The 22,703-nt window shown below is 46.1% G+C and overlaps 1 long non-coding RNA gene across 1 annotated transcript in view; it reads right to left on the bottom strand.

Moving 5' to 3' along the window:
* LOC129461650 (uncharacterized) overlaps positions 1 to 5,423 on the bottom strand; it is a 131,735-nt gene extending 126,312 nt beyond the window's left edge. Inside the window, exon 1 of the long non-coding RNA XR_008650636.1 lies at positions 5,243 to 5,423. This is a non-coding gene — a long non-coding RNA (uncharacterized lncRNA). The remainder of the gene's footprint in view (positions 1 to 5,242) is intronic.
* Between the last annotated feature and the right edge of the window lie 17,280 nt (positions 5,424 to 22,703).

Here is a 22,703-nt window from a genome sequence, read left to right as displayed (position 1 = left end):
GTCGCATTTTGTTACAGCAGCCCTTGGGAACTAATACAATCTCTAAAACTTCCTCTTTTTGATGCCCCCAGTCTCTACAATGTAAAGAAGCTCCACCTCTACCCATGCATGGGCCAAGCATAAAGTGAGTGTTGATAGCAGGACATTAAGTTGATGAAATAAACCAGCTTCAGGATCTAACAGCCACAGGGGAAAGGCATGAAGTGTGAACTGGTTGGACTGGTTTTTCTCATAAATCTCAATGACTTTGATCCCAACCAGGTGGAATTTTAAAGTTAATTGATTCAGGGAGGAACACCTGAGCAGCTGCACCATGTTTGAGCCCTGTGCTAGGCCCACTGGGGAAGCCAGGTAAGTCAGGTGCCTCTGCCTTTGGGGAGCTCATAGGATTCACCTCTATACAAGGTGTGATGGAACAGGTCAGTCACTAGCCAAGGTGTGAGTAACAGGCTGTGCAAGTTCAAAATCAAGAGAGTGATTGATTTCCCCTGGAGGAGCATCAGGCAGACCGCTTCACTGAGGAGGAGGCAGTGGCGACATCTCTCTAAATATCTGACTGTGGAGTCCATAGCCCAGATAAGGTCTTGTGTGTCGATTAGAGACAAGCAAAGGGAAACAAATCTACCAGGAATGCTGGTGTTTCTCTGGAGAGTGTGTCACTGATCACAGGGTAGTGCTTTTTGCTCAGTGGAGTGGTGCAAAGCTGTCTAGCCCCTGCTTGCTCTGAGGGGGAATTCTCTGGGCTCTCGGAACCTCTTCTTTTCCCTTCTGGTTCTCCACTTGGGGTGAGTGCTTATCACCACCTTCTGCAGAGATTGAGGAAAGTGGAGAAGGTACATAGAGGCTTTGGAGTTGCTAGCAATCTCAATGACATCTTGTAAGAGAGCTGGTGGCTCGAGAAGGAGAGAGCAGGCCCTTGTGTTGCATTTGCAGGATCTGGGGCAATAGTACAGCCCACATATCTAAGCTCCATTTACGTTGCCAAAAATAGCATAGGCCACACATCTAAGCTCCATCTACATTGACACTCCATGACCCCATGTGGGCCACCCCGGTGTCATGGCCCAGTCTGGAGAAGTGACCCTGCGAGAAAGCTGTGTATGCCCTGTAGGTAGACTTGACCCTTCTGTGCAAGAAATTTTGATGTCCTGCAAACACCCAGAATGGTCTAGGAGAGAGGGAACAGGCTCCAGTGGACATATTCTCTTGGCCCTGTTGACTCCCTCCTCCATGGGAAGGGACTTGGCTGAAACAAGCCTAGAGCAGGACTCTTTAAGGTCTGGGGCCCTGAGTAGGAATCTACTTACCCACGTCGAAGGTAGAATTGGGAAGAAGCACTGTTATAAACTCAGCATAAAGTGATACTGAGTTTCATTTTTTTTTTTTTTTTTGAGACAGTCTTGCTCAGTCGCCCAGGCTGGAGTGCAGTGGTGTGATCTCGGCTCACTGCAAGCTCCACCTCCCGGGTTCACGCCATTCTCCTGCCTCAGCTTCCCGAGTAGCTGGGACTACAGGCGCCTGCCACCACACCCAGCAATTTTTTTTGTATTTTTAGTACAGACAGGGTTTCACCATGTTAGCCAGGATGGTCTCGATCTCCTGACCTCGTGATCCACCCGCCTTGGCCTCCCAAAGTGCTGAGATTACAGGTGTGAGCCACTGTGCCTGGCCGATACTGAGTTTCTTGGTTTTGCTCTGGAACTAATGAATTCCAATCCTCACGGAAGCCCTGTGTGAAGCATTTCATGGAGAGAAATTTGTATGATGCAGTGGTTTGCAAATGGGGGAAATTTGGCATACAGTGACATTTGGTGATGTCTATAGGCATTTTGCATTGTCAAATTGGAGGATACTGCAAAGCATCTGGTGGGTAGAGGCCAGGGATATTGCAAAATATCCTACCACGTTGCCCTGCAGGATAGCGCCCCATAAGAAACAATGATTTTGGCCGGGCATGGTGGCTCACGCCTGTAATCCCAGCACTTTGGGAGGCCGAGGAGGGCAGATCACTTGAGGTCAGGAGTTCGAAACCAGCCTGGACAACATGGTGAAACCCCGTCTCTACTAAAAACACAAAAATTAGCCAGGCGTGGTGGCATACACCTGTAGTCCCAGCTACTTGGGAGGCTGAGGCAGAAGAATTGCTTGAACCCGGGAGGCGGAGATAGATGGCAGTGAGCCAAGATTGCACCACTGCACTCCAGCCTGGGTGACAGAGCACAACTCCATTTCAAAAAAAAAAAAAAAAAATTAATGGTGAGCTTGGGACTGTACTATCAGCCTCAACAAATGGACTTGGCACCCAGCAGCTGTGCCAAGCTCCTGAAGACCCACCAGCCTGAACTGTCCATCCCTTTTCCTTGTGCAACTTTGCCACCCACATCACCCACCATCCCTCACCTTTGGTCTTCACTGGGGCAGCTCTCCATTCAACTAACTCCCCTGCACTTAAGTTAATTATCTGAGTTTTCTTTGCAGCTTAATACTTACCAGGCCTCACGGTGTCTACTTTTCTTTTTTCTTTCTTTTCCCGAGACAGAGTTTCGCTCTTGTTGCCCAGGCTGGAGTGTAATGGTGCCATCCCGGCTCACCGCAACCTCCACCTCCCAGGTTCAAGCAATTCTCCTGCCTCAGCCTCCCAAGTAGCTGGAATTATAGGCATGCGCCACCATGCCTGGCTAATTTTGTATTTTTAGTAGAGACGGTGTTTCTTTCATGTTGGTCAGGCTGGTCTTAAACTCCCAACCTCAGGTGACCAGCCTGCCTCGGCCTCCCACAGTACTGGGATTGCAGGCATGAGCCACTGCGCCTGGCCCAGTGTCTACTTTTCTTATCAGGCTGAACAACTCAGGACACAGATAGAATTTGGACTTAGGTACATGTGAACCCAAAGGGCCATGCTCAACTGAGCAGCCGGCACTGCCTCCCTGGATCAGCCAGGATTCTGGGAGGGATACTTTGTACAACATTTTATGAAATGTTTCTGGCCTCCTTCTAGACCAGAGCAGAGAGGAATGGTTAGGATGTTCTAAACACCAACTCTCTCTACTCCATCCCCAGGTTCATGAAAACTTTTTAAGCTGAGCATACTGCAATCACTTAATTCTTCTAGACATAAGGTAAGCCAGTAGCCACGTCCACTCTCAGCCTGTGAACCTGCAGGATCAAGTCTAAGAGCATCTCTTCTTTGGAATCTTAAGGCCTAGGATCCCAGCAGTTTTGGGGTCTAAAGACTTTTCAGGCTCCCAAAACTCCATTTTGTTTTTTTTTTTTTTTTGAGAAGGAGTCTCGCTCTTTCACCCAGGCTGGAGTGCAGTGGCGCGATCTCTACTCACTGTAGGCTCCGTCCCCCGGGGTTCACGCCATTCTCCCGCCTCAGCCTCCCGCGTAGCTGGGACTACAGGTGCCCGCCACCTCGCCCGGCTACTTTTTTTGTATTTTTTAGTAGAGACGGGGTTTCACCGTGTTAGCCAGGATGGTCTCAATCTCCTGACCTCGTGATCCGCCCGCCTCGGCCTCCTAAAGTGCTGGGATTACAGGCGTGAGCCACCGCACCCGGCCTAACTCTCTCTATTTTTAATAATTTTAAATGTTTCCCCAATACTTAGCTAAGCAAAGAAGGAAAAGGTGTACTTTTATTACACAGTCAGTTCTGGATAATTCTAAGGGAAATTCTTCCATTTTAGAAATCTCTGCTTTCTTCTTTTCTCCCAGACTCTTCCTTCATTAATTCCCTCAGTAAATATTTGTCTGTGGCCGGGTGCAGTGCTCATGCCTGTAATCCCAGCACTTTTGGAGGCTGAGGACGAATCACCTGAGGTCAGGAGTTTGAGACCAGCCTGGCCACCATGGTGAAACCCCGTCTCTACTAACAACACAAAAATTAGCTGGGCATGGTGATGCGCACCTGTAATCCCAGCTACTTGGGAGGCTGAGGCAGAAGAATTGCTTGAATCAGGAGGCGGAGGTTGCAGTGAGCCGAGATCACGCCACTGCATGCCAGCCTGGGTGACAGAACAAGACTCCGTCTCAGGAAAAAAAAAAAACTATATATATAAATATACACATACATATATACATATATATTTGTATATATCTACATATATACGTATATATGTAGATATATACATATAAATATGTTTTTATTTGTATATATGTACATATATACATATATTTATATATATGTACACCTGTGCTTACCATGGTACCTGGGGTATCTAGTAGGTGCCAGATAAATATATATGTATATATGTACATATATACATATAAATATGTTTTTATTTGTATATGTATTGCATACATATATACATATAAATATGTTTTTATTTGTATATGTATTGTATACATATATACATATAAATATGTTTTTGTATGTATATGTACACATAAAAACATTTATTTATATGTATATATGTACATATATACAAATAAAAACATATTTATATGTATATATGTACATATATACATATATATTTATCTGGCACCTACTAGATACCCCAGGTACCATGGTAAGCACAGGTGTACAGTGATGAAGAGCATTTTCCTATAAAATATTACCCAGGCTGACTCCAAGTTTTAATACCTCAGGTAGGAAAGGGAGGAGAGTGTTAATAAAATGTTTGCCATGGAATTTCACCAGCATAAAAACAACATTCTGGGAAATAATTATCTGCACTTCAGTTATTTGGGGTGGTACCGGAGGGAATCGTTACAAAGGTGGTATTAATGGAGAAGAGGAAGGGAAGTGATTGTTTTTTCCAAGCACCTGGATGTAGTGGATTTCCTCTTTTTTTTTTTTTTTTTGAGACGGAGTTTCCCTCTTGTCACCCAGGCTGGCGTGCAATGGCGCGATCTCGGCCCACTGCAACCTCTGCCTCCTGGGTTCAAGCGATTCTCCAGCCTCAGCCTCCGGAATAGCTGGGATTACAGGCGCTCACCACCACGCCCAGCTAATTTTTGTATTTTTAGTAGCCATGTTGGCCAGGCTGGTCACAAACTGATCTGCCCACATCGTCCTCCCAAAGTGCTGGGATTACAGATGTGAGCCACCACACCCAGCCAGCATTTCCTATAAACAAATGCTCCCATAAATAAATGCTCCTACAAATAAATAGTACAAATATCTTTCCAAATCTGAGAACTACTAGTGAGCATCAGTTTTAGAGATAAAGAGAACAAAGCTCCTTTTCTGCAGTAAGAATATATTAGCTTAATGTTGCTTTTTTAAAAAGTTTCCACTGACCTTAAAAACACTGAAATCCAAGAAATTGGATTCTGGAATCTGAGGGCGAGGGAATCCCAGGGTTGTGGACACGCGGTCACATCAACAACAAAAACTAAAAGGAAATGAAAAAAAAAAAAAAAAACGGGACAGCAGCCTGAAATACTAAGAATCCAGGTCCCTGCAGGAAGCCCAGGGGACTGCCAGGAACACAGCCCCATCCTGGCCACGTGGTCATTCTCTAGCCTTCCCCTGGGACCTGGAGACAAAGGAGAGGGGAGGAGACTTGGGGACAAAGAGCAGGAGCTGTAGAGTCTAGCCCTGGGGTGAGGATGCCACTGCTACCCGGGTCTGAGTTTCTGCCTCTGTTTTTTTATCTTTCCCAAAGGAAGTTAAACATTAATCCGAGCTGTAAAAGGACTAAGTAAGCAAAGGTGCCTGTGAGAACCTCTAAGGGCACCTGCTCGTCCAGTCTGCCCGCCACACTGAGAGCAAAGCGTAAAGGGGAAAGGCTTTCACAACCAGCTCGAGCCCCCAGCCCCTCCTTTCGGGGTTCTTCCCTGCCTTTCAGAGTCTCCCCTCCCACTTCTCCTTTGGATCTCTGGGCAAACCTCTTTCCTTTCTGCCTCCGTCTTAGCATTTATGCCTTAAGTTGCTGTCCCTATGCTGAAATAAATTCATTATAGAAAAGTATGCTCCCTGATAAACGGGTATCACGTAACGGCCAATGGTGAGAAGGGAGATACCTTTTGTTCCTCGATGTTGTTTTAAAAAATTGCAAATGTCATGATAATGAGGCCAGTCAAGAAGACAATGTGAAAGCCAGACAGAAATTCAGGTCCCTGCATGGCTGTGGAATCCATTTCTTCTGGGTACAGTGAGACTACTTCCCCTAGCTTCCATTTATGATGATTTCCATTATTTGGAACGTTTGTTACTCTTTCTCTCTCTTTCTGTCACACACATGGGTACAGTGAGAGCTAGATGCAGTTTAGAAACTAAATTTCTGTTGAACAGACTGTTAATTTAAATTTTTGAAAAAAAGGAATAAAAATTCTAGTTCTATAGTTCAGTATTCAGTTTGTTTTCCTTGTCTTTTTATTAGGAGTTTTGCCTTTGTCTCCTACCTGCTTCTGCTCCTGTCTGATTTCTCTTGTGGCTGATGCAGAGGAATCTTGGTACTGCATGTTCTTCTGAGACTCCTGGTGATGCTTTCCCAATTATAGAGTGAAAATACTCATTATGAGGCCAGTTTTAAAAATGGCCAGCTAGGCATATATAAGGTTTTTCTTGGTTGTTTAATCTGTAATTAGCTCTGAGGGCATCACTTTTCTTTAATTTTGTTTTTGTTTGTTTGTTTGTTTTTGTAATGGAGATATTTACCTACAATAGGCTGAACACAGTGGCTCACACCTGTAATCCTATCACTTTGGGAGGCCAGGCTGGAGAATAGTTCGAAGCCAGGAATTTGGGTCCAGCCTGGGAAACATAGTGAAACCCAAGTCTCAAATAAAAATAAAAATAATAATAATTTACATACAATAAAATGCACAGCTCTTAGAGGTACAGAGAGTGTTGACAAATGCATACATGTATGTAGCCCACACCTCTATCAAAATATAGAATATTTCCATCACCTCCTAAAGATTTCCTCATGCCTTTTCCCAAGGGAGGGGACTCCCACCTCCGTCCCTGTCCCAGGCAACTTTGTTCTGATTTCTGTCACCATAGATTAGCTTTGCTTGTTTTATAATTCTGTATCAATGGACTAATACAGTATGTACTCTTTTGTATATGGCTTTTATTACTTAGCATAATGCTCTGAGGTTTCTCCGTGTTGTTGCAGATATCCGTAGTTCCTTCTGACCTTCAAAACAAAGGTACCTTTGATGGAAAACCCCCACAATTTATTAAGTGCCCTATGTATAGGGTCTGTTGGTAGGCACTGTGCTTGGTGTTGAAGAAGTGTGGTGGCTTTCTTCTGTGTCAACTTAGCTGAGCTGGAACATTTCCCAGAATTCCTGTCCCTATATATTCTGGGTTAGTGTTGGCTACAAGAGAAATTTGCAGTGTTTGGAAGAGGTAGGAAACAGCAGCCTTTTTTCTTTTTTACTGCTCTGAAGGTAAAGTGCAGGCAGCAGGCACTGAGGCAGCTCCCATGCATTGTTCCAGTGATGCCTAGTTCACTGGCTGGAGGCTATATCTGGACTGCGGCTCCTCTAGCCCCATCAGAACTTTGTCTGTACTCCTAGCATGTAGGTTCAAAGCGGGGAGAAGTAGACCTGGGTTCCAGTTGTCCTCGTGAGTTTCCATGTGTCCTCACTCTCATTCAAGTCCAGCTTTCTTTTCCGACGCCAGTGAGGCCACAGAGACTTTAGGCTAAACACTAGATACAGAGGCAGCAGTCTTGTTGTTTTCCACCAGTTCCCATAATTGTGTGATTCTATATCATCCCTATATAAGTCCTTTATTCTCTATCCTTTCTAATGGCTCTGCTTCTCTGATCAAATCCTGACTGATTCAAGAGAGACAAGACATCAGCATCCATGTGGACAACACATCCAGCCAAACCAACCTGGCCTCCTGGCTGCTTAGATTTGGAACCCATTCGTGGTTACCTGTTGTCCACTTCCGCAGTCCTCTGCTGCAGCCACACACTGGACACTAAGAACCCTTGGAACTGCTCCACCTCTCCATCTCCCTGCACAAATTTCGGGGTCCTCCCATTTTCTTACTCCCTTTCTCTCACTTACCTGCCCTTGGACCTCATCTAGAATTCCTGCCCTTGGCTTCTCCTTTTTGTCTCAGTCCATCAGCCTCCTCTGGCTTCCTTGTACCTCCTCTCCAATCTATACCTCACTGAATATCACCTTACCCACTTGCCTGCCAGGAGCTTTGGTGCTGTTAACAAAAATTATTGGCTGGGCACAGCAGCTCATGCCTGTAATCCCAACACTTTGGGAGGCCGAGGCAGGTGGATCACCTGAGGTCAGGCATTCAAGACCAGCCTGGCAAACATGATGAAACCATGTCTCTACTAAAAGTACGAAAAATTAGCTGGGCATGGTGGCAGATGCCTGTAATCCCAGCTACTTGAGAGGCTGAGGCAGGAGAATCGCTTGAACCAAGGAGGTGGAGGTTGCAGTGATCCAAGATCATGCCACTGCACTCCAGCCTGGGAGACAAGAGAAAAACTCTGTTTCAAAAAAAAAAGAAAAAAAGAGGCTGGGCGCAGTGGCTTATGCCTGTAATCCCAGCACTTTGGGAGGCCAAGGCGGGTGGATCACCTGAGGTTGGGAGTTCAAGACCAGCTTGACCAACATGGAGAAACCCCATCTCTACTAAAAAAAATACAAAATTAGCCGGGTGTGCTGGTGGGCACCTGTAGTCCCAGATACTCAGGAGGCTGAGGCAGGAGTATCACTTGAACCTGGGAAGTGGAGGTTGTGGTGAGCTGAGATCGTGCCATTGTACTCTCCATGTTGGGCAAGAAGAGTGAAACTATGTCTCAAAAAAAAAAAAAAAAAAATTATCCAAAACTTGGAAACAAGAAAAGAGGATGACTGCATTCCTTTCAAAGTTGTTTAACGTGGTTTACAGGCTCACTCAAGGATTATTTAATTATTTAGAAGAATAAATCCTCCTAGAACCCTGGGTTTTTAGGCCGAAGTCTCACCTATTTCTTTTCTTTTCTTTTTTTTTCTTTTTGAGGTGGAGTCTCGCTCTGTTGCCCAGGCTGGAGTGCAGTGGCACAATCTCAGGTCACTGCAACCTCTGCCTCCCGCATTCAAGTAATTCTCCTGCCTCAGCCTCCAGAGTAGCTGGGACTACACGCACGTGCCACCATGTTCGGCTAATGTTTGTATTTTTAGTAGAGACAGGGTTTCACCATGTTGGCCAGGATGGTCTCAATCTCTTGACCTCGTGATCCAACTGCCTCAACCTCCCAAAGTGCTGGGATTACAGGCATGAGGCACTGCGCCTGGCCAGCCTCACCTATTTCATTGTATTCCCTTAAATGTACAGTCATGGGTCACTTCACAATGGGGATACATTCTGAGAAATGTGTTGTTAGGTGATTTTGTTGTGCAAACATCATACAGTGTGCTTACCCAAACTTGGATGGTGTAGCCTGCTACACAACTAGGCTATATGGTGTAGCTTATTGTTCCTAGGCTATAACCTGCATAACACGTTACTGTACTAAGTACTGTAGACAGTTGTAGCACAATGGTAAGTATTTGTGTATCTAAACATACTTCAACAGAAAAGGTACAGTAAAAATATGGTATAACAGATTAAAAATGGTACATCTATATAGGGAAGTTACCATGAATGGAACTTGCAGGACTGGAAGTGAGTGAGTGAGTGGTGAGTGAATGTGAAGTCCTAGGATATGATCGTACACTACTATAGACTTTATAAATGCTGTACACTTAGGCTACATGAAATTAAAAAAATATATTTTTCTTGGCCGGGCACGGTGGCTCATGCCTGTAATCCCAGCACTTTGGGAGGCCGAGGTGGGTGGATCACTTGAGGTCAGCAATTCAAGACCAGCCTGGCCAACATGGTGAAACCCTGTCTCTACCAAAAAATACAAAAATTAGCCACATGTGATGGCGTGTGTATGTAGTCCCAGCTACTCAGGAGTCTGAGGTAGGAGAATCGCTTGAACCCGGGAGGCAGAGGTTGCAGTGAGCAGAGATAGTACCATTGCACTCCAGCCTGGGCAACAGAGTGAGACCCTGTCTCAAAATAAATAAATAAAAATAAAAAGATGTCCAGTGCCTAATCTAATAAACACTGATTGGAAAGGCAGATAATTAAGCACAAATAAAGCCTGTTTAGTCAAGAAATTTACTATTGGATACATAAGATGAATCTATACATAAAAATGAAAAGGCAATGTTGGAGCTATGTAGGAGTGAATGCAAATTAATAAAATGTCATTGGAGTGAGACAAGAACTTACTGACAAGATTTCCATTGAAATCTTAGTGTGTGTGTGTGTGTGTGTGTGTGTGTTTTTTTAGATGGAATCTCGCTCCATTGCCCAGTCTGAAGAGCAATGGCTTGATCTCTGCTCACTGCAACCACCTCCCGGGCTTAAGCAATTCTCCTGCCTCAGCCTCCTGAGTAGCTGGGATTACAGGCACCCATCACTACATCCGGCTAATTTTTGTATTTTTAATAGAGACAGGGTTTCACCATGTTGCCCAGGCTGGTCTTAAACTCCTGACTTCAAATTTTGATCCACTGGCCTCAGCCTCCCAAAGTGCTGGGATTACAGGCGTGAGCCACTGTGCCCGGCCATCTTAGTGATTTTTTTTTTTATCTATCTATCTATCTATCTATCTATCTATCTATCTATCTAATTTTATTTTTTTGAGACAGGGTCTCATTCTATCACCCAGGCTGAAGTACAATGGCACAATCATGGCTCATTGCAGCCTCGATCTCCCAAGCTAAAGCGATCCTCCCACCTCAGCCTCGCAAGTAGCTGAGGCTACAGGTGTGTGCCACCACATCCCTTTAGTTTTTTAAAATTTATTTTTCTTTTGTAGAGACAGGGTCTCACCATGTTGCCCAGGTTGGTCTTGAACTCCTGGGCTCAAGCGATCCTCCAAGGCCTCCCACCTCAGCCTCCCAAAGTTATAGGATTATAGGTACGAGCCACTGTGGCCCCTCTAGATTTTTTTTTTTTTTTTTTTTGAGATGGAGTCTCACTCCGTTGCCCAGGCTGGACTGCAGTGGTGCGATCTCGGCTCACTGCAAGCTCCACCTCCCGGGTTCACGCCATTCTCCTGCCTCAGCCTCCCAAGTAGCTGGGACTACAGGCGCCTGCCACCACACCCAGCTAATTTTTTTGTATTGTTTTAGTAGAGACGGGGTTTCACTGCGTTAGCCAGGATGGGCTCGATCTCCTGACCTTGTGATCCGCCCGCCTCAGCCTCCCAAAGTGCTGGGATTACAGGCATGAGCCACCGCGCCTGGCTCCCTCTAGATTTTTAAATGATATTATATTAAATGATATTATAAGTAATTCTTTAATTCATAGGAACTTAATCTCAGGGCACAGCATGACATCAGAACTTCAATGCATTTTTGTTTTTTTTTTGAGACAGAGTCTTGCTCTGTCGCCCAGGCTGGAGTGCAATGGTGCAATCTCAGCTCACTGCAAGCTCCACCTCCTGGATTCATGCCGTTCTCCTGCCTCAGCCTCCCGAGTAGCTGGGACTACAGGTGTCTGCCACCACGACCAGCTAATTTTTTTTTTTTTTGTATTATTAGTAGAGACAGGGTTTCACCCTGTTAGCCAGAATGGTCTTGATCTCCCGATCTCGTGATCCACCCACCTCGGCCTCCCAAAGTGCTGGGATTACAGGCGTGAGCCACCGTGCCTGGCAATGCATTTTTTAAATAACCATTTTTTCCCATACCATTGAATGAATTATCCATCTCTTTCCAGGGGAATGAAATTCCCCTGTAAAAATGAGCACTTGACTCACACCTCTAATCCCAGCACTTCGGGAGGCTAAGGTGGGCAGATCACTGGAGGCCAGGAGTTCGAGATCATCCTGGCCAACATGGTGGAAACCTGTCTCTACTATAAATGCAAAAAGCAGTCAGGCATAGTGGCACGCACCTGTAGTCTCAGGTACTCGGGAGGCTGAGGCACTAGAATCACTTGAACCTGGGAGGCAGAGGTTGCAGTGAGCCAAGATAGCACTACTGCACTCCAACCTAGGTGTGGAGAGACACTCTCTCATTGAAAAAAAAAAAAAAAAAAAAGACAAGCCCTCAATTACAAACTTCTTTTGGAGTCAATCAGAAGTTATTAAGTGCTATAGTTTGTCTGATGCAGAATTAAACATTTAAAGTTTTTTGTTTTTGTTTTTGTTTTTTTGAGATGGAGTCTCGCTCTTGTCGCCCAGGCAGGAATGCAGTGGCGCGATCTCGGCTCACTACAATGTCCGCCTCCCTGGTTCAAGCAATTCTCGTTACTCAGCCTCCCAAATAGCTGGGATTACAGGCGCCTGTGACCACACCCGGCTGATATTTGTATTTTTAGTAGAGATGGGGTTTTCCCATGTTGGCCAGGCTGGTCTCGAACTCCCTACCTCAGGTGATCCCCCGCCTCGGCCTCCCAAAGTGCTGGGATTACAGGCGTGAGCCACCGTGCCCAGCCACATTTAAAGTTTTGACATAAACTTTAGGGTTGGTAAGAGCATTAAGTGAGTTAATTGCATACATGTTAGCTATTACATCGCAAATTACTGAAATGTTGTAGTTTACTGTCAAATTATTGCAAGTTGCTAAAAGTAGACTTGCATGGGAATCTAAAGTACAATAAAAATAATGCTTAATTATTAGCCAAAGTGCTCTCTCAGCTGAAATGTTACTCATTGGTCTTCCATGAATGCTTTCAAATAACAATCATTCTCTTTGGTGTTCAGGAAAAGATCAGTATCCAGACTTAAATTTGGGAGCTCTGAAAGGAAAGCAATGAACTCTCCCTCCAACACTTTCGGATGTTTTTATGGACTCCCTCAACCCCATGGGCCCCCACGGTACCCTCATGATACTTTTGGGAACCATGATGTCTCTTTCTTCTGAAAAGCTCAGTGCTGCACTCTGGTACTATTGCCTGATATTAATATGTAGTTATTTATTTTTTAACTTTATGTGTATGTCTGATCCTTCCCAACTGGGATGGAAGCTCCTCAAGAACAGGATCTGACTTGGCACAGTGGCTCACGCCTGTCATCCCAGCACTTTGGGAGGCTGAGGCAGGAGGATTGCTTGCACTCAGCAGTTTGAGATCTGCCTGGACAACATGACGGAACCACATCTCCACAAAAAAACACAAAAATTAGCTGGGTGTGGTAGCACTTGCCTGTAATCCCAGCTACTCAGGAGGCTGAGGTGGGAGGATTGGTTAAGCCTGGGAGGTTGAGGCTGTAGGGAGCCATGATTGTGCCATTGCACTTCCAGCTTGGGCATGCCTCTGACTAAAAAAAAAAAAAAAAAGTAAATAAGTTACAAATTAATACCATACGAGCCTGTGCTTCAGTACAGTGATTAGAAAGGTCCTAAAAGGCCCTGATGCCTGAAATATGTCTCTCAAAGACATGCTTCTGTGCCTTAGATTCTCCACTATTGCTTACTTCTTTTATTTTTATTTACTTATGTATTTATTTATTTATTTTTGAGACAGAATCTCGCTCTTGTTGCCCAGGCTGCAGTGCAGTGGTGTGATCTCAGCTCACTGCAACCTCCGCCTCCTGGGTTCAAGCAATTCTCCTGCTTCAGCCTCCTGAGTAGCCGGGATTACAGGTGACCGCCACCATGCCTGGCTAATTTTTTTGTATTTTTAGTAGAGATGGGTTTTCACCATGTTGGCCAGGCTGGTCTCAAACTCCTGACCTCAGGTGATTGCCCACCTCGGCCTCCCGAAGTGCTGGGATTACAGGTGTGAGCCACCGCGCCCAGCCATGTATTTATTTTTTTGAGACAGGGTCTCGCTCTCTTGCCCAGGCTGGAGTGCAATGGTGTGATTACGGTTCATGGCGGCCTCGACCTCCTAGGCTCAAGAGATCCTCCTATCTCAGCCTCCTGAGTAGCTGGGACCATAGGCACCACCACATTAGCCACCACGCCTGGATGATTTTTTTTTTTTTTTGAGACGGAGTTTTGCTCTTGTTGCCCAGGCTGGAGTGCAATGGCGTGATCTTGGCTCACAGCAAACTCCACCTCCCAGGTTCAAGTGATTCTCCAGCCTCAACCACCCTAGTAGCTGGGATTACAGGCATGTGCCACCGCATCCAGCTAATTTTGTATTTTTAATAGAGATGGGGTTTCTCCATGTTGGTCAGGCTGGTCTTAAACTCCCGACCTCAGGTGATTTGCCCACCTCGGCCTCCCAAAGTGCTGGGATTACAGGCTTGAGCCACTGCTCTTGGCTGATTTTTGTATTTTTTGTAGAGATGGGGTTCCACCATGTTGCCCAGGCTTCGCTTGCTTTTGTTAGATAAAATGTTGTCTCCAGGCCAGATGTGGTGGCTCACACTTGTAATCCCAGCATTTCGAGAGGTCGAGGTGGGAGGATCACTTAAGCCTAGGAGGTTGAGACCAGCCTGGGCAGCATAGTGAGACCTCTGTTTCAGCAAAAAATAAAAAATTAGCCAGTCATGGTGTTTCGCACAAGGTACTTGGGAGGCTGAGGCGGGAGGATTGCTTGAGCCCAAGAGGCTGAAGCTGCAGTGAGCTGTGAGTGCACCACCAGACTCCAGCCTGGGCAAGAGAGTGAGGCTCTGTCTCAAAAACAAACAAACAAGGCTGGGTGCAGTGGCTCACGCCTGTAATCCCAATACTTTGGGATGCTGAGGTGGGCAGATCACTTGAGGCCAGGAGTTCAAGACCAGCCTGGCCAACATGGTGAAACTCCGTCTCTACTAAAAATACAAAAATCAGCCAGATGTGGTGGTGTGTGCCTGTAGTCCCAGCTACTTGGGAGACTGAGGCACAAGAATCACTTGAACCCAATAGGTGGGGGTTGCAGTGAGGCAAGATCATACCAATGTATTCCAGCCTGGGTGATAAAGCAAGACCTTGTCTCAAAACAAAAAACAATAACAACAACAACAAAAACAAAAACACAAAGAACAAAACAAAACAAAACCAAAGAAACACAAACTTTGTCTCCAGAAGGCCTCTATTAGAATCTAAATACCTAACTTTCGAGGTGTAACTCACTAGCACGTTGTCTCTCTAACAGTTTCCTAGCAGACAGTTCAGGTCTAGGATTGTATCCAGGGACAGAGCTAGAGAAACCGAAGCCCCACTGTGGGGATGCTGATGAGGTAGACCCCTCAGTGAGGCCAGTGAACAGATAAGTCCACTGGGCTAGGCACCTGTGAGATGGGGCAGAGGAACACCTAGATAGGTTAAAGGGCATCTTGACACAACCAGAGTTTATCTGCAGCGTAGTCTTCACAAACCAAGCCAGAACCGCATGAGAGTGAATTCCCATCTGGCTTTGGGGGACAAATGACTCATCCAAGGCTACACTCACAGCGCTGAGTGGCGACTGGGAGCCAGTGAGCTCTGCTGACTGCTCCACTTTCAGAAATACTTGCAGATCTCAATTACCTAATTGCAATTGCAATGAGAACCAAAGCAGGGGAGCAGAGATAAACAATTTCTGAGGTAACCAGAGGGCCTTATTAACTCAAGTTCTCACCTAAAATTGCCCTCAAGAATCCTGTGGGAATGGGTTGCAGTGGTGTGGCCCTGGATTCACAGCCGACAGAGCTTCTGAATTCTGAGTGATCTGTAGACAAACACACCTCTGCCTGGGTTACACGGTAAGGGCCTCATGTACATAATCGCAGCATGCTTTCCTAAAAATCGCTTGGTAGCGTGATGGGTGGGATTCAGAAGTCAGCAGGAACCCAAAGTGAGTGGAGGGTCATGGCCATGAGTCAGAGGCCTCTGTCCTTCAGCAGCCTCCAACGGGAAGCAGACAGGGAAGGTTCCTATAGTTACAAGGGCTTGGCTGGTTTATTACTTTCATTCTAATGGGCGTTTTTACAAGACATAAGCAAAGTACGAAATATTTTATAGCCATTTGGAGAGGAAGTCCGCCACACATTTCAAAGAATCAATGACCTCTGTAAGGATGAGCAGCTAACTACAAGCTCCTTTTGGAATTGACTAGAAGTTATTAAGTACCACGGCTTACCTGATACTCAGATAAATATTTCTCCAAGTTTTGACTCCTGAGAAGTAAACTTCCAGGTTGACAGCACCGAGGCTATGTGGTATACTAAAAGGGTGTGGGTTTTAGAGTCCCACAAACGTAGGACCAAGCTTTATGGCCACCATTCACCAACACCAACAATAGGATCTTGGGATTTACTTAATTGTGGTTAACTAGTTTTCTCATTTGTGAAATAAAAATAAATGATACCTAGCTCACAGTCTCCGTGAAGATTAAGTGAGATAATATGAAAGAAATCACATTGTACTTAAATGTTTCATGTTCTTTTCTCCTCCTTTATATGTGTTAAGCTGAATTAGCAAACTACTAAGGAAGATTTCTTTTCTTTTCTTTTTTTTCTGAGATAGGGTCTTGCTCTGTCGCCCAGGCTGGAGTGCAGTAACATGATCATGGCTCACTACAGCCTTGACCTTCACCTCCCAGGTGCAAGCCATCCTCTCGCCTCAGCCTCTCACGTAGCTGGGACACAGGCATAAACCACCATGCCTGGCCAATTTTTTTTATTTTTAGTAAAGACAGGGTCTCACTGTGTTGCCCAGGCTGGCCTCAAACTCCTGGGCTCTCCAATCACATTCGGGATTAGGTAAAAAATTAAAAACAAAAAAATAAAAAAGAACTTCTGGGCTTAAGTGTTCCTCCCACATCAGCCTCCCAAAGTGCTGGAATTACAGGGGTGAGTCACAATGCCTGGCCTAAACCACTCACTCTTTTTTTTTTTTTTTTTTGAGACCGAGTTTTGCTCTTGTTGCCCGGACTGGAGTGCAATGGCACGATCTTGGCTCACTGCAACCTCCGCCTTCCTAGTTCAAGCGATTCTCCTGCCTCAGCCTCCTGAGTAGCTGGGATTACAGGCGCGTGCCACCACGGCCAGCTAATTTTGTATTTGTAGTAGAGACGGGGTTTCTCCATGTTGGTAAGGCTGGTCTCGACTCCCGACCCCAGGTGATCTGCCCGCCTAGGCCTCCCAAAGTGCTGGGATTACAGGCGTGAGCCACCATGCCTGGCCTTTTTGTTGTTTTTTCTTTTTTCTTTTTTTTTTTTTTTTTTTGAGACAGGGTCTTGCTCTGTTGCCCAGGCTGGAGTGCAGTGGTGCAATCTTGGCTCACTGCAACCTCTTCCTCCCAGGTTCAAGCCATTCCCCTGCTTCAGCCTCCCAAGTAGCTGGGACTACATGTGGGCATGACTGCACCTGACTAATTTTTGTGTTTTTAGTAGAGACAGGGTTTTACCATGTTGGCCAGGCTGGTCTCAAACTTCTTCTTTCTTTCTTTCTTTCTTTCTTTTTTTTTTTCCTTGAGACAGAGTCTCACTCTGTCACCCAGGTTGGAGTGCAGTGGCGTGATCTCGGCTCACTGCAACCTCCACCTCCTGGGATCAAGCAATTCTTCTGCCTCAGCCTCCCGAGTAGTAGCTGGGACTATAGGCGCATGCCACCACATCCAGCTAATTTTTGTATTTTTAGTAGAGATGGGATTTCACCCTATTGGCTAGGCTGGTCTCAAACTTCTGACCTCAAGTGATCCACCCGCCTCGGCCTCCCAAAGTGCTGGGATTACAGGCATGAGCCACCAAGCCCAGCCCTACTAAGGAAGATTTCTGGCCAGTAGCCAAATAGGACTTTGAAAATCTTTAAGAGTAGGAACAATCTAAAAAATAATCTTCAAAAAAGAAAGCAGCATGTTTCATGAAAATGTGTAATTATGTAGAAATGGTTGTGGCCAGCCAATGCTAATTCTACTAATTCTGTGTACTAGAGTTATCTATATGGATATGTAGAAACTCCTCGAGGGAATGTGTGAGGATGGAGAATTCATCTTGTTGACCATGAATCTCTACAGAACTAGTATAGAGCCTTATAGCTTGATAATTCATTAAAACAGAATCATTTTATATCCCCTTCCCACTAACTGGTTCTGAAATACCATTCTCCTTGGGTAATTTTGTTTTTTTGTTTTTTGTTTGTTTGTTTGAGACAGTCTCACTCTGTTGCCCAGGCTGGAGTGCAGTGGCGGGCACCATCTCATCTCACTGCAACCTCCACCTCCTGGGTTCAAGTGATGCTCCTGCCTCAGCCAACCAAGTAGCTGGAATTACAGGCATGTGCCACCACGCCTGGCCAATTTTTGTTTTTTTAGTACAGTAGAAGTTTTGTCATGTTGGGCAAGCTGGTTTTGAACTCCTGGCCTCAGGAGATCTGATTGCTTTGGCCTCCCAAAGTGCTAGGATTACAGGCATGAGCCACCGTGCCTGGGCTCTTCAGGTAATTTTGGATCCCCTAAAGGCTCACCCACAGGCCGGCTCTCATATTTTTGCCCACACTTTATGTTCAAAACATGTATCAGTGGTTACCTATGCTTTCAGACAAATTATTCCTACAAGAGTGAGCCAGCTTGCACCACAGACAAGACAAACTATGCCTGTGTCCTTATCTATAGCTGCATAATCCCACTGGTTAGTGATCTCCATTCCATGGACCCCCTGCTGTCTCATACAAAGCATTTCATACTTAAGGATAGAAGCAAACTGCCATGTCCTCTATGCCACAATGCTTACTAATCCTTCACCACTCTGAGATATTCTTGGAGCTATTTATAGCTAATTTTCCTGGGCTGACTTTTGACCAAAGAGGAGATGGAAACTTGGTTCTTAACAGTGCTCCAACTGTGTGATTCAACTTGGCTGCATTCCAGCAAGTTCTGTGAGTTGTTAATGGAGATGAGAAAGGAGTGGTGTGGGGAGTCACAGGGATGCTAACCGTAGATTTGCTTTTTCTCTTTTTTTTTAAAGTTTGTTTTTAGAGACAGGGTCTTGTTCTGTTGCCGAGCCTGGAGGGTAGTGGCATAATCATGGTTCGTTGAAGCCTCAAACTCCTGGGCTCAAACGATCCTCCCACCTCAGCCTCTCAAGTAGCTGGAACTGTAGGTATGCACCACCAGGCCTGGCTAATTAAAAAAAAAGAAAAATTTGTAGAGACAAGGATCTTGCTTCCTCAGGCTGGTTTCAACTCCTGTTCTCAGGCAATCCTCTGACCTCAGCCTCCCAAAGTGCTGGGATTTCAGTTGTAAGCCACCATGCCCAGCCCTGTAGATTTGCTTCCTTTTTTTTTGAGATGGAGTTTCGCTCTTGTTCTCTAGGCTGGAGTGCAATAGTGTGATCTCTGCTCACCGCAACCTCCACCTCCAGGGTTCAAGTGATTCTCCTTCCTCAGCCTTCTGAGCAGCTGGGATTACAGGCATGCACCACCATGCCCGGCTAATTTTGTATTTTTAGTAGAGATGGGGTTGCTCCATGTTGGTCAGGCTGGTCTTGAACTCTCAACCTCAGGTGATCTGCCCACCTCAGCCTCCCAAAGTGCTGGGATTACAGGTGTGAGTCATAGTGCCCAGCCTAGGTTTGCTTTCTATAGGACTTTATATTGTCATCCTCATCACCACTATTTTAACAAGCTGCTAGTTTACCTAATAAATCCTACATGAAATAGAAATGTGGTCATTATTGGCCGGTGCAGTGGCTCACGCCTGTAGTCCCAGCACTTTAGGAGGCCGAGGCGGGTGGATCACAAGGTCAGGAGTTTGAGACCAGCCTGGCCAACATGGTGAAACCTCGTCTCTACTAAAAATACAAAAATTAGCCGGGTGTGGTGGTGCACACCTGTAATCCCAGCTACTGGGGAGGCTGAGGCAGGAGAATTGCTTGAACTCGGGAGGCAGAGGTTGCAGTGAGCTGAGATCGCGCCACTGCACTCCAGCCTGGGCGACAGAGCAAGACTCTGTCTGGGCGGGGGGCATAAAGAAGAAGTTTGAGACCAGCCTGGCCAACATGGTGAAACGTTGTCCCTGCTAAAAATACAAAAATTAGCCAGGCGTAGGCCGGGCACGGTGGCTCACGCCTGTAATCCCAGCACTTTGGGAGGCCAAGGCGGGCAGATCACAAGGTCAGGAGATTGAGACCATCTTGGCTAGCACTGTGAAACGCCGTGTCTACTAAAAATACAAAAAAATTAGCCAGGCGTAGTAGCGGGCGCCTGTAGTCCCAGCTGCTGGGGAGGCTAAGGCAGGAGAATGGCGTGAACCCAGGAGGCGGAGCTTGCAGTGAGCTGAGATCGCGCCACTGCACTCCAGCCTGCGCAACAGAGCGAGACTCCATCTCAAAAAAAAAAAAAAAAAAAAAAAATAGCCAGGCGTGATGGCGGGCGGCTGCAATCCCAATCCCAGCTACTTGGGAGGCTGAGGCAGGAGAATCGCTTGAACCCACCCAGGAGGCAGAAGCTGCAGTGAGCCATGATCACACCACTGCGCTCCGGCCTGGGCGACAGAGCAAGACTCCATCTCAAAAAAAAAAAAAAAAAAAAATGTGGTCATTACTTTATCTATTCACAACACTTCCCTACAGACTCCTGGAGTTCACCTTCTTTCCGTAAACAGGGAACCAACCAACAGACATGACATATCCTCCCTCCCCCACTACCCTATCCACATTCTTGGTTTCCTTTTTCTTTCACTTCCTTCTGGAACTTGAGAGCTTGTTTGGAGGTTCTAGCAGGGGAGCACTGCTACTTGTATACCCTTGACTGAAGACCAGTCCTCCTCTATCGGGGCTGGTCGTCCTCTTCGACCTAGCATGCAGCTTCGGGAGGGACGCACATGGAGCGGTGAGAGAGGAAGGGGACGCCTACCTATCCAGCCAGATCAGCTGAATCAACCCTGGTGATCAATGGGGTGACAGATGTCATAGGAACCTTATCAAGCTGGGTATTCTGAGTCAGTTTCGTGTACAGTGATGATGTGTGTTATGTATGGCTCAGCCAGACTATGACACTTGACAACTCCCTCATCCTGAGTAGGAGTACAAATAAAATTAAGTTTGTGACATTTAGTTCATTCTTTTTTTTTTTTTTTTTTTTTTTTTTTTGAGACGGAGTCTCACTCTGTCGCCCAGGCTGGAGTGCAGTGGCACGATCTCGGCTCACTGCAAGCTCCGCCTCCTGGGTTCATGCCATTCTCCTGCCTCAGCCTCTCCAAGTAGCTGGGACTACAGGCGCCCGCCACCGCGCCCGGCTAATTTTTTGTATTTTTAGTAGAGACGGGGTTCACCGTGGTCTCGATCTCCTGACCTTGTGATCCACCCACCTCGGCCTCCCAAAGTGCTGGGATTACAAGCGTGAGCCACCGCGCCCGGCCCTTTTTTTTTTTTGAGATGGAGTCTGGCTCTGTCACCCAGGCTGGAGTACAGTGGTGCAATCTCAGCTCACTGCAACCTCTGCCTACTGGGTTCAAACGATTCTCCTGCCTAGCCTCCCAAGTACCTGGGATTACAGGCACACACCACTATGCCCAGCTAATTTTTTTTGTATTTTTAGTAGAGACAGGGTTTCGCCATGTTGGCCAGGCTGGTCTTGAACTCCTGACCTCAAGTGATCCAAATATCTAGGCCTCCCAAAGTGCTGGGATTACAGGCGTAAGCCACCACGCCAGGCCCGTTTAGTTCATTCTTACTACACACCTTGATTTTCCATGAACATCTCAGGAATCGGAACATACAGATAATTCCAGAAAGGAGAGGAATCTGTGTATTTTTCCTTTTTTGTTTCCTTATTATGCCTTGTGAGAAGGCAATGCATGAGTTCTTAACCAGCTCCATGAGAACCCACAGAGACAGCCTCGTTTGACCCAGTCTGGTTATCAGAAGAGGGAAGTTCCTTATAATTGTGTATGTATACCTGATTGGTTCACAGATGTCCTTAAACATGAGAACCACTATGTCTGAAAAAAACTCTCAAGTTTCACTGGGGCTGTTGCACACCCTATAAATGACCCATCATAAAGACCTCACCCCTCTCTGATAGGATAAGGCAAAGGTTAAGGTCCATCCTGTTAGCCACACTCTATTTCCTTCTAGCTAGGCCAGAACATAATATCTGGAACCAACTGTTCCCTCTCTCAGCTGGCTGTAAGAATGCTGTATGCTTTTTTTTTTTTTTTTTTTTTTTGAGACAGGCTCTTGCTCTGTCGCCCAGGCTGGAGTGCAGTGGTGGGATCTCGGCTCACTGCAGCCTCTGCCTCCTGGGTTCAAATGATTCTCCTGCCTCAGCCTCCCGAGTAGCTGGGATTACAGGCACGCACCACCATTCCAGGCTAATTTTTATATTTTTAGTAGAGATGGGGTTTCACCATGTTGGCCAGGCTGGTCTCGAACTCCTGACTTCAGATGATCCGCCCACCTTGGCCTCCCAAAGGGCTGGGTTACAGGCTGTATGCTTTTTATAGTGTTGGGTGGTTAAGTCTTACACAAAGTAAATGCCCAGTAAATACTTATTACTGGTCATGACTCAACCATTCAGATTGTTATTAAGCTAAGACCAGTCACCCCACAGTCCCTGCCATACCATATGCTCCCAGAAAGAGCACTTCTGGCCCTCCCTATGATGGCTGCCACCACCACTACTTTGTAGGGAAGAACAGTCATCCTGACGGTTAGTCATCCCTAACCTTTGGACTAACTATTCACAATTCAGTTTAGGCTGATTTCTCATTGCGCCTTATATTCCTATGTGCCTCAGTCACTAGAAGAATAAGCCTTCTAGATCATCCAACATGGACAGATCAACAGTGGATACTATCCCAGTACCCTGAGTCCACTGCTAATCTGATCAAGCCCCTCTCCCTCCCCTTCCCAAATTCTTCCACTGTGCCTTTGC

Source organism: Symphalangus syndactylus, chromosome 14, assembly GCF_028878055.3.
Source record: "Symphalangus syndactylus isolate Jambi chromosome 14, NHGRI_mSymSyn1-v2.1_pri, whole genome shotgun sequence".
NCBI classification, from domain to species: Eukaryota; Metazoa; Chordata; class Mammalia; order Primates; family Hylobatidae; genus Symphalangus; species Symphalangus syndactylus.
The sequence above is the reverse complement of the archived record's forward strand: the minus strand, read 5'-3'. Positions and strand labels throughout refer to the sequence as shown.